The sequence below is a fragment of the Gallus gallus genome, chromosome 6 (assembly GCF_016699485.2).
Source record: "Gallus gallus isolate bGalGal1 chromosome 6, bGalGal1.mat.broiler.GRCg7b, whole genome shotgun sequence".
In the NCBI taxonomy this organism is placed as follows: Eukaryota; Metazoa; Chordata; class Aves; order Galliformes; family Phasianidae; genus Gallus; species Gallus gallus.
Genome location: NC_052537.1, coordinates 9,531,620 through 9,544,555, shown reverse-complemented (window position 1 = coordinate 9,544,555; position 12,936 = coordinate 9,531,620). Strand labels below are relative to the sequence as shown.

General features: G+C 38.5%; 1 protein-coding gene and 1 long non-coding RNA gene across 4 annotated transcripts in view; one reads left to right on the top strand and one right to left on the bottom strand.

Annotated features, from left to right (window-relative positions):
* ANK3 (ankyrin 3) overlaps window positions 1–12,936 on the bottom strand; it is a 344,913-nt gene that overhangs the window by 207,885 nt on the left and 124,092 nt on the right. The window lies entirely within an intron of this gene.
* On the top strand, window positions 5,418–8,888 carry LOC121111153. Its single transcript, XR_005860843.1, has 2 exons — window positions 5,418–8,314; window positions 8,434–8,888. It is a non-coding gene; the product is annotated as an uncharacterized LOC121111153 (long non-coding RNA).

Sequence of the window (12,936 nt, the reverse complement as noted above, 5' to 3'; positions counted from 1 at the left end):
CAATTCTCTTTAGGATAAGAAACTCATTTAATTAGACTACTTAATTATTCAATATTCCTTTTCCTGTGTTCAAGGGGCTATCCTTGCCTCATTCCCAAGGGGTTCTCACCATAATTAAGTCAGGGAATCATTAAAATCTCACCATGCTGCCCAAGTCAGATTTCAGCACTGTTAGTGTTCTGCACACTCCATGCAGCAATTACTTGAATTTTATAGGAAACAATGTAAAAAGCAGAATTGTTAACAATAAGAAGAGGCAGAAAGTTATCAAATGCCTTTTATGCAGATGCCATTTTTCTCATTTTCGAAGGAGTAAACTCACACCTCAGTCAAAATCTACAAGTTTATATGTAATACAAGGGCACGTGAACACTCTCAGTTTTCTGAAAGTAAAAACAAATTGAAGTAGAGACTTTTTTTGAACTGGAGATTTGGTAAAATAAAAGTAGCAAAGTCCAGGAATTACTCCTTGGAAGAAGAAAGGTAACTACTACAGATTGGTTGAAAGCAAAACCTAAAATCCACTACCACTCCAAAAAATTCAGAAACGTTGTATATGCATAATTTTCACAAAGCTATTTTACGTCCACAGGAGATGCAATTCTTTCTTGGGCTAGCAAGAACAATAGAGCATACATATGTATAAAGATTGCTCCAAAATAAATACCTCCTATTTTATTCTGTTGGTGCACAACATCAGAGGTGGATGTTGGAGGCATGGTAGTACAAGTTGAACCTTCCCACCAATATTCCATTGCATTTTGTTGCTGTGTGACAGATGGCAGTAAAGAGGCATTCTGACAAATGGTGCCTGGCATGGAAGTGCAGATGAAACAAAGGTGTGGAAATGAATTTCTTCACGTGGAAAAAACAGCACACGATGACATTCATCAATGCTTGCTGAAGATTTACGGAGACCAAAGAGTAGATGTGAGCACAGTGAGGTGGTGGGTGGTGCATTTCAGCAGTGGTGACGGTGCCACAAAAGCCAAGCCACATTACAGATGGCCATGCACAACTGTCACATCACAAAATGAAGAGCATCTTGATTTGCTCTTCCCAGCAAATTGGCTAATGGTGATGATGATGCTGAAAAATAGGGTTTTATAGCTGAGAATATGCTCTATCGATTAGTGTTTTTGTACTCTTTGTATCTATCTTAATCTTCAAGAAAATAAATAAGGGGTATTACTTTCAAAGCAACTTATGTATAAGAATCTATGTAAAAATCGTAATTATGACAGAATAGGTGCAAAGATGTGATGCCTGAAACCCAGATAACACTAATGCTCTGTTCAGAAAATATCTAAGAGGCAAATCCTGCCCTGGTCACTAAATGTAACTAAATTCGTGGTACCCAGAGAATGAAGAGGACTGTATAAACTCCTGCTTTAGAGAGGGGTAACTGAATTGGAGATGATGAGGCTGGGGGGGGGGTGATGGTTTTTGTATTGCATTTTATGGTATTTGTGCTGTATAAGGTGAATTCAGTCAATTGCAGGCAGATGTTAATACACCCCCGGTATATAAGTAACAGCCTAGAAGATATGCCAAAGAAATCTCTCTCTACACAGCTTTGTTCTAGCTGGTACTCTGCATCCTGTTTCAGGCACTAAATTTCTAGGAAAAGGTTGTCAACTGGAGATGCAAAGAATTTATTGCTTTAACTCTGGAATTACTCTCCTTTACAGAACAACTCAGAGTGCTTCTCTTATTCTTGCTGGTTAGCAAAGAATAGTTTTGGACATGCATTTACATGCAAAACCACAAGGACAATACCAGTCAGCACTGCAATCTCATTCACACCCTTCTCCCATCCCCCTGAAAAGAAAAAAAACAACAACAAAACAAACAGACAAACCAGTATGATTTGAATCAAACCTGCACAAGAACCAAAGGTTCTTTACTTTTTCTTCCAGTGTTTGCTTTGCTTTCAAATATAATTGGTTTGTGGAGGGGATGCAGAGGAGTCAAGCTGCATGATGGCTGTGTGGAGATAAATGCATTTGCTCTTCTTCTAAAGAAAGCACAAATTCTACCTAAAATATAGGATGAACCTAAACTTTAAAACAACCAATACTCCACAAAGTAGAACATAAGAAACATGCACTAAATGACAATCTAGAACCAAGTCGAACAACTTGAAGAGGACTAAATTATGCACATCAGCCACACAGCCTACAAGCAGTTCAAGCCAGTACTCTTGAATGACAGACAGTTCAGTTATATTTCAACCACTATCACCTTTTTGAGACCTCTTAGAAAATTGGCAGAATACCAGAAGTCTGATGAAGGGCAACCATGGCACCTAACTTGAAAGAACAGGGTGAGGAAAAATGACTTAAAAGGAGATTAAAAAACACCAGTGTACACCAGTCCAGTTGTGGTGGTTTCACATCCACAGTTAGTGAAACTCCACCACATTGCTCCCTCACTCCCATTCCTCAAAGGAAGAGGAAAGAAAAAATACAATGAAGAAAACTCTATGGTTGAGATAAGGACACGGAGATTGTTCAACAATTATCATCATAGGCAGAACAGACTCAGCGTAGGGAGATTAATATAGTTTATTGCCTACTAATAACAGACTAGAGCAGTGACAAACTAAAAGTAAACTGAAACCACTTTCCTTTCCTCCCATCTACTCTCTTCTTCCCTCCTCCACCAAGCAGTGCAAGGAAACAACGAATACGTTTGTAGTCAGTTCATAACCCTTCAGCTGTTTCTCTTCCCCTGCTGCATTCAGTACTGACCTTGGTGGCAGCAAGGCTGCTTTTCTCTCATTCTCTCACTCCTCTTTTCCCTTTCTTAAATCTGCTGTCTCCAAGGCATAGCCACCGCTGGTCATGGTTCGACCTGCTAGCAGCAAGTCCCTATAGGACGAGGAGATAGCTGTGATCTGACACAGGGCAGCTGCTGGGCTCTGCTCACAGAGACCACCTCTGCAGTGCACCTCTCTACCAAACCTTGCCATGTAAACCCAGCAGACCAATTAAATTCCAGTCTTAGAAAATTCACAAATAAAAGAATTTGTGATTACTTAAGATGTAACAACATCAACTACAACCAATCTGGATTTGTTCAGAGGAGACTGTGTCAAATTGAATAAAATATAAACATGACCAGAGGAATGATTTAGGGGAAACAATAACAACAACAACAAATGAACATCAACAGGAAAGATAGGGGGAGAAAAAGCACAGAGGCTAAGAAAGTTGTTAGGCTGTTCTTCATCAAGTTCTGGAAGTTATTGCAAGTTAAACATGGGACAAAAGACAAGCAGCACAACAGAGTGTAGAAGTGCAGACAATAAAACAAATACCCTTACAGTTCTATTTAGCATTTGAAAAATTTCAGATATATTGAGATTGACTTCTGCTACTTCCATGAAGATAGAAAATGAGCAAACAGATGTCTGTAAAACACAACCTCATTTAACCTACGGAAAAGATGACTAATGGAACAGGGCAGCAGACCTCACATCCATCAACAGTTGCCAAAACACAGAAGAAAATAGTCTGTTCTGCTCAGTCAGTACAGTTGAGTAAAACATGAGAAAAATTAACAAGTAAAATGACGTTCTGCAACAGAACACAGGAGAGACTTGTTTTTGCCACTGACCTCCAGGAAAAGGTTTGACAAAACCACCTAGCATCCATACTTCCATAGAAGCCCACGAAAGGCAGTAGAGCACTGCAAAAGGAAGATAACACCTATGCATAGGTCATTTGCAACAGATAAGTGCTGAACATTATATGAAAACGTTTCCTGTAATACATCCCAAGTAAGAAAATCAATAATACAATCTGTACATAACTTTTGAACACCATCATGAGAATAAAGTAGTGTATTATGGAAGGGCTTGATGCAAAAAACACACTAGCCCAAAAACCATCCTGTGGGTCAGGTAACCCCTTAAAAAACTGCTCTGTCTCTGAATCAAGCCATTCCTGTTTCCTAGATAACATGATCTACTCAATGCAACTTAATACATAAGTGAGCATTAGAAAATTAACACCAAAGTAATTGTCTAATATATAAAAGAAGCAAATACATGATCAAATGAATACTTCTAAGTTTTCACCCTGTCTCTTTCTCCTTCCAGAGAAAAAAGCTGAACCCAATACACACTACATATTTTCAAGGCTGGTTATCTGGCCACTTATAGACAAAATCTTTGAGATTTAAGATTTTAATTGTGATCAGAAAGAAAACTTTACAACTCCTCCCTTCTAAAAAAGACATATGGATGCATTTGAAAGTATTTATGAGTGACACTCACCAGCATCATATGACCACTGCACCAAGAGGATCACAGATTTCACAGCCTCCCAAACTCCGTACTTAGCCTTACTGTGACAGCAAAAAGCTCTTCTAACGATTTTAGCATTTTATGTTTTAATAAGATAGGACAGCTAGAAATACATTCTCAATTCCTAACACAAAATCTGGAACTTTTCGCGTGCTTCGACTTATCAGAAGTATTTGCTGCAGACACCAGAGCTCCAAATGAAGAATCAAATCAAAAGAGAACAGAGATGTTCTTGAACTATTCTGTTGAGTGTTAAGGTCTTAAAAATGTATTATGTAGTACATCTAAAATGCAAAAAAAAAGAAATTAATAAAATCTACAATTAGTTCATGGAATAAAAAAGGAAGACGACCTAGACATAGCTATATGGAAACATAATATACCAGAACTGTTGGCATAGATTACAGACCCTCAGATTTCCACTCTAAAGAAAGCAGTGGGAGCCCATTACTTGTCCATTTGAAAATGAGATTGAAAATACAGAAAAGAATTGTAAAGAACAATTCTGCATTGTACAGGTAATGGATAAGATGATCTAATCAGCCTTTTCCATCTCTTATCCCATCATCACATTTTGATTACTTCTGGGAGTAAAAGTCCTAGGCATCATTTTTCCCCTTTACACAATAAGATATTCAGTTCTTCTGCATATGCAAAATCATCATTTTAGATATACCTACAGACTGAAACATTCAGTATTAACTTGCAAAAGCTCTATATAAGATTATAGCTATTTAAAGATGTTGTAACTGCTTGTTAACAATAAACATTTATAATAATGTTTAAAATAAACATATTACAGCAGACTTTTATTTTAAAATTTCATTTGTAGCCTAAAAGCTCCATTCTAGAGTTGTAGCATAGACTCTGAAGGGTATTCCCAGATGTGAAGCTAGGCAGAGACTATAGGTACAGTGATCATGAAAACAGGTTTTGGACTATACTACAACAATTGTGTACATGTGAAGAGCAAATGAACAATTTATGTATTATTCAGTAACAAAGAACCACTAACCAGAATCAGCAAGTTTGCACTGGCTTCCAGCATGTAGGCTCAATAATTGTTCCATCATGATAATAGCCTTTATGACGATCATGTTCTCACTGCTGCACTCAAAGTTCCAAAATGCCATTTGTGTTCTTACACTCACAGCAAGACCTACCAAGTCTTTGTAGCTGAAGAAAATCCTACCCTGCAGCTTCTGCCCTTGGCTGGTAACACAGGCAGGGTATAATCTTATGTTTCATGCCTTCACATTTAAACAACAAAAACTATTGATTTTTTCTGTAGACCGAAAAGCATACACTGAAATTCTGGGTTGTGAAGATGACATCTCCCAGATCATCATTAATTCAAAACATTTTACAGGTAGCAGAAGTAATAAAAAAAAGGTAACATACATCTTAAAATAAAAATTGAGGTGGAACTTGATTTTCTGTAGATCAGTTCCACGCCTACTTTTTACTTCGCAAACACAGCAGCTTACACAGGATTCTTACATTGAGACCAAAGTCATAAAATATGCCTTGCCACTCCTTCCAATCTTAATGACTCCTAGGCACCCAGTATTTCAAAACATTAAGATTTTAAATGCTTCCTGGTTTAATATAGCAATGAAAATTAACACCAGACATACATGTGGTAAGTGATTGAGCTAAGGCCAAAAGCCATCAAGTGTTCACTAGCATTCCCTTAATGCTATCCAAGGCAAAATCCAGAGTATTAAAAAAAAAAAACATGAGTTTTGTATTCCTGATCAACAGGCAGAAAAAGCACACATGCTGCACTATGTTCACATTACAAACTGACACAGTCTTTCTTTGTTCTCTTCTACAATGGGGTGGAGACCACTGTCTCCATGATTAATGTATTACAATCAGCATACCCACGTAACTGAAAGCTTTCTTGTTTTGTTGTTGTTTTTGCTTTAGCAAGATATTCAGTAGCTGAGTTCACATATAAGGATAACCTGAACCTGAACAAACTTTAAAGGACTGGATGAGCTTTTTTCATCAGTACAGACTGGTGTCAGGGCAGGCTGTGTAATAACACCAGTTGGGTTTCTACCGTACAACCTTCTCCAGTCTCACTCCTATCTGCTTTAAACACTGGATGATCTGTGTCTCCCTTCAAAGTAGGCACCTCACAAAGGTGTGCATATCCTTTTTAGTTTTATCCAGCACGAGACCTCAGAAGGCACTAACTGCAGAAGAGAATAGCTGCCAGTTCCTGGAAGGCTGCTGGAGCCAGCTCCAAGTCTGCCCAACCTCCTCAACAAAGGCTAGTTACTGCTGGCTGTCTACAGAGAAGAGCAGAGCTCCCTGGCAGTTTGTTGCAGCACCGTCTAGAGCACAGGCAGATTTGTCAGTACCTGACAGTACAAACAGAAGCTGCTCAGAATTATGCTCATCTATCCTTAAAAATAATTTAAAATAATTGTATTAATTACATAAGTTGGGTTGCATCTTAATTGGTTACAAGTGCGTTATAGGTACACCGTCCAAAACTCTACATCATTTTTTCAAATTTAAGTTGCTCCTTAGGCCTGATTTTCTGTCCCAAGTTTGGACGGTATCTCACCCATTTTGCCACAAGACCTGGCAAATCATTAAGCTCCCAACAGATGACTTGATGAGGCAGGCATGATTTTATTCACCTTCATTATATCTCCCTTCAGTCATTCTTCTTCATGTTATAGAGACCTATTTCACTTTCCTTATTTAAAAAGCAATTTTTTCCCTTCTCTTCACCTGTTTTCACTTTATTTCACTCCCTGTCCTTACAGTGAGGAGATGTAGAATGACGGAACAGAAGCTCTTCTCAACACAAAGCGCTCTGCAAAGTCTTAAAGTCATAAAAACAATGTGTTTTGCTTTCTATTCTGTTCCTAACTATTCCTTTGTTATTTGTCTTTCACACAATTGGACAATAAACAGATATGTTAAGCCGGTACGTGCACGTTCTAAATTGTTGGTGCTAAACAAAAAAGTAAAGAAATTCAAAACACCAAGGCCCTGTTCAGACAGTAAAATGTTCAAGATGAAGGCATACATCCATTAATCTTGCTCAATTCCCCCCCCCAAAGAATTGTAAATTTACATTTCATTTGCTTTATACAGATGTAATTTAAACAAATCTCTTTTTTTCCTCCCAAACTGTAATGTCAACTCCAGAAATATTCACACTCCCCAGAGGATATGGAATTGCTGGAAATCCTTATATATACTTTCCTGAATAATGAGATGTAGTGAGATCAGAATCATAGTATGTAGAACGCAGAAGTCATCCTAACAAGTCCAGTAACAAAGTAGTATCTAAGTAACTGGCATGAAGCAAGCTGAAGAAAACCTACACAGATGTTTTCAGAAATACTCCCAAGTCAAGAAAGAAGTCATTTGGAAATTTGGAAGGCTAAGTAGCAGACAAATGAATGCTCATTTATTTCAGTACAAGAACTGAGCTAAAGTTTCTGGAGAGTAACAGAAGCAAGTGACATCTTGGCAGAGGCACATGCTACAGCATCTTCAGCAATCCAAGGCTTTGGCAGTATCCCAGTGAAGAGCTGGGATTTACTCGTATTGTTATAACCATCAGTTTCTGACACTACAACCCAGCTGGGAAAACCACCTTACAGTTTAAAAGGCTTCTTTTCCCAACGATCCGCTAGAACAGGCAACAGGATGCAACACATCTAAGGAATGGGGATTAAGAATTTCAACCGAAAAGTGATAACCTTCAACCCCTATTCTACAAATGATCCACTGGCTTTGCACTAATCTGACTTCTGAATGACTGAGCATAAAATCTTCCTGAATTGCCTCCACAGACTTACGATAAGTTGCTACATTTCTGTGTTAACAACAGCTATTTTCTTAAGATGTGCACATTTGCCTCTTCATAACTCAAAAACGTTAACTAATGCCAGTATCGTTTTTTTAAAAGGTGGAAAACAGGGGAGAGCTGAGACTGATTACTAGGGAGACACATTACAGCATAGCTGGGTAGGACCTAGTTGTCTTAAATTCTTCTAAATCTATATCAAGAGAAAAGAAACCCAAAATAACTACTACAACTTTAGCTATCTATAGTTTATATAACAATAGCTACTTTGTTGTTGCAGCCCCACCCAGCCTCTCCTGATTTGATGTCTCTGCTTGATGACTTCTCAACACAGACCTTCAGTACTCTACCAGATAAAAAAGAGAAGTTAATTCTTCCAATTGCACCGGAATATGACTGAACTCCTTTACCTCCCTTCAGCCTTCTCTAGTATGAACATGTCTGAAAGCCTAACTCTAGGTGGCACAGATCATAAGACAGAGAAAACTTCAGCTCCACATTTAAAATGAAAAAATCCAACTCAGATTTCTCCATCAAAACAAGTTCGTGTCACTTGGAGAAGAAAGTGTCATCAATGGAATTTCAAACTCCCTTCATACAGGAGCACTGCAGTAAGAGGCACATAAAAGTGACACTCCTGTGCTCAAAATTTCAAGGCAATATTTTGGGTTAGGGTTGTTAGCAATTAAAAACAAATATCAAACAAAATTCCATTAAAGCTACCAAGAAAGCGGAGTGTTGTTGTTTTTTTATACTTTCCTCATGGAAGTTTTAAATATAGTAGGGCCTGGTTTCTTGTCCTCTCTTTGACAGGGAATTGTGTGACTGCACCAACAGAAGTCCAGGCAACAATAGACAGTATCAATTAATGCAGACAGTGTAGTGACTATCACTACCTTATGTGCATATGATAATGGAAAGGCCAACTCAACCTCATCCTCTGGAGCATTTGATTTTTCAGGTCACCTGTTTATCGTGGTGACAATTCTTGCTCTTGGAGTCACACAGAGTGCACCCTGAGTGTCTAAAATACAAAAAATACTGATTAAATTCTTGCCCCAAAGGGCAAGTCATTCATTTGCTATGATAAATAAAATGCCTATGCAAAACCGCTGTAGTAGTAGGGATTAGGTTCCAATCTTGAAGCTCAAGACCTGGCCTTAAGCACAGAAATTTCTTTTGGGTAGCTCTCTTCTTAGGACATGTTGTTCATACTGGCAACTGTAACAGGGTTGTGTCATACCTGGCACAGATAAAACCATAGGCATAAAGTCAAGGCCATTTAAGAAGGGAGAGAAGGCTGCAAAGGGAGTCAAGCATGTCAGAATGTGCCCTAAGGACATTCTCTCTGAACTATGTTAACAAAATATCTTCAGTTGGTGTTGTAGATTAACCAAATAAGGAATTCAGTATAATTTATGAGAATCTGATAATGTCAACTACTTTTGCATTAGAAATTTCAAATGACATTGTAAGAATAAGATAAAATTATGTATTATATTGACTACATTCCGTCAATACAGATTTCAAGATAACCTTGATCAAAAATGATTTTTCACTTTGATGATTCACATTATGACTTCTGTCTGGAATAGGTAGAGTTAAGTGTCCACTGCTATTTTCATTAAATACTATTTTATGCCTCAATTGTTCAAAAACACGATTTTGCTTTAAAACTGGACTTGGAAGGCAAATGCCACAGCCAAACATGTGGGTTAATAGATTTGTCAAGGCAAGATACGTTTTAGAGACAAAAAATGGGGGAAAAAGGAAAATGAAAAAAGCTCAAAACATGATGCAATACTGAACCAATCCACGAAGTTTAAATCCAGGCACTACACATTTAGAGGGATACATGCTGTTTTACTAACCAGTTGTGCTGAATGGTTGTTTTTCTTTAAAGCAATAAATATCCTGGTAGGTCTAGAAATCAGCACTCTTGTTAACGTAATAACAACAGGAAAACCCCTATGCTTTGAACACCATAGGTATGAGCATTCTGATCACTTACACAACTCAGCTTCCCGAGAGTGCAACAACCCTAGCCCAAGCCTGTTTAAAGGTGTAACAACCTGTGCCAGTCTGAAACACCTGAATTGCCCACGGAACGCAACCTCTTGCTGCTTCTACTGTCCAAAAAGTGGATTCATTACCCAGTGTGCAGTAAAAGTCTCTCACACAGACAAGATATAGATTTATCACAAAGTTGTGCAAGTTTGGGTGTTTGACGGTCTCCCCCTAAGCTAGCACACCCCAGATTTCAGAGTGCTTTTTTGTACATATTCTTATCACTTGACCAGTACTCTGATGCAGCCTCCAGCCTACAATTTGTCAGTTAAAGATAGGACTCATCTCTCTACCTGCAGGCTAGACATGCTAATTAACTACAAAGTCTTTCAAGATGCTCCTATCTCCAAAGACAAGTTTAGTCATTGCATTGTGATTAGGAGTTCCTTTACTTAATCACTTCAGCAGCTTCACTTTAGCTCACTTTGATGAAAGAGCGTATTTGCTGTATCTAGGGATACACATGCAAAGATTTGAAAAAAAAAAAATTAGTTCTTACTGACAACATTTTTTCACTTAGCTGTAGGAGGAATGTGGAACCCCACTTGAATTCCCTTCTTGTGGGGGACAAATGCAAGCCAGTTTTGTAAGAGAGAGGCAATTCCTATGCAGCAGCCAGAGGGGGGACACTCACAGATCCCTGTCTGATAAAGACTCAATCAAACGTGCCACTTTAGGACTACTTAATTTGTCAGTTCATTTGTGAAGCTGTCAGTCCGGGAGCTTCTCACACCAACAGCACCTGCCCCCATACTTCTTCCGCAAAGACAAGGGAAGAAAGCAATTCTACATCACCTTTCCCAGTATCCTGGGATTTCTTGCTCACATGTAAATAGGCACCAGGATCTGTCCTTGTAGTAATTAAAATCACCAAGAGGTGGAGACTGTGAAGGGAAAAAAATTGACTCGTTCCCCACAACCAGTAGAAGTTGTGAACTGACAAATTATTGATGTGTTTCCCTATGGATCTTTCATACTTCGACTGCATGGAATCTTAGGAATATTTTGAGAGTTAAGGTTTTTGATGCGCAGTAAAAAATAACCAAGTATAAATCAGATTGTCAACAAATATTTAAATCAAAAAAGTTCTGGCACATACACTGTGCAACAGTGGGAGAAATGAAACTAGACAATTACATAAAAAAGTCCCACTGGGTAACAGAAAATTAATTCTTAATTTAAGCTTTCCTCCTTAGAAGCAGAAAATAGAAATTCTTCTCAGAGATGCATAGAGCCTTTTGAAATGATGTAAGGTACTTAAACGTATGACCAGTATTAATAGGAGTAGCCCAGATAAATTCCAGCACATCAATTTTCGAAATATATTATTTAACCTAGCTAAACACACTGTCTCTTGTTTGTTAAAAAAACTGACAGAGTGTAATGTACAGTCACAGACACTATTTTGGTGCACTACCATCTTGTGGACTACCTGGGAAAAACAATGAATGGAGTTTTACATAAATGACCAATTCACAGTCAGAGAATATACTATTTGTGAAGAGTCCTAAAATTGAGTTGTGTTTGTTTGTTAAGATTTTGCAGATTGTATCATAACATAACAATGCATGACAGCAGCAGCCTTTCCTTGAGAAAAGTTTCACCAGAACTCCAAGATTATACAGATTAGGTGCAGATCTACCAAACGCACTGCTGGCTCTCATGACACTGTGTTGTACAGCTCCATGACTTTCACCTGCACACATACGGGAATTTCTCCTGTAGGCACAGCTGTACATTGTGGCCTGAAAGATAAAGCCTGGTTTTTAATGCCAGCATCTGGGATATGATAAGGCTGCTTAAGTTAGCTATCTCTAACAACATATCTGTATACTCATCTATCTACACCTGTATTTGTATACATACATAATATATCCAAAAATATCTTCTACAACATTGTTTTCACACATGTAAACATTGTTTACAGATGTGCGTATACATACATATGAACTCTAAATACATTTAAAAACATACACACCTCCCATGCCCACCCCAACTATACATGTAATAATTAGCACGCTGTGATTGCATAGAAGTTACTGTGGGCAGACACTCAACTGTAATTAACACTACTGCTTCTTCCTGCAACTACAGAGTGAATTACATTTATGACAGCTAACCATTTAAGGACTATCTACAGCCAACTAACACACCTCCTGAACATCCATACTGCAATCCCAGAATGGTTCCCAGACAAGGCTTTAGTATTCACGTTCCTCTCTCCATACTCTAGCTGTCCTGCTACTTAGCTCTACAACATAGCACATTTCTCCAGTGCAACTATGTTCAACAGAGAGATTTTCAGAGCTCTTCCTGTTACTGGTAAGATACCTTTATCATTAGGCTGGAGAGCAATGTTAAGTGACTGGGAACTGCATGACAAGAAAGCAAGGGAGGAAAGCAGCCCAGCTTTGTTAGATGAGAACAGAGTTCCTGCCTGCGGGCAGAGCACAGACTGGCATGACTGCCTCACTCCTAAACGTGGCCATGCCTCTCAAGTAAACTGGCCACCGCCACTACCAACCCCCCGCTCCCCACTTTGCAGCTTTAACAAGCAGCCTCGGGTTTGGATAAATAACACAGGCAACTCATGATATCCCAATCCTAACAGTTTATCTCCCATAACGATTCCCCTCAAGCCTCATTTCAAAGGGAGGAGAGATGGTGAGCTTGTGATTAAGTAGAGTTTCCAAAATGTCCCATCTATCTAACTTGC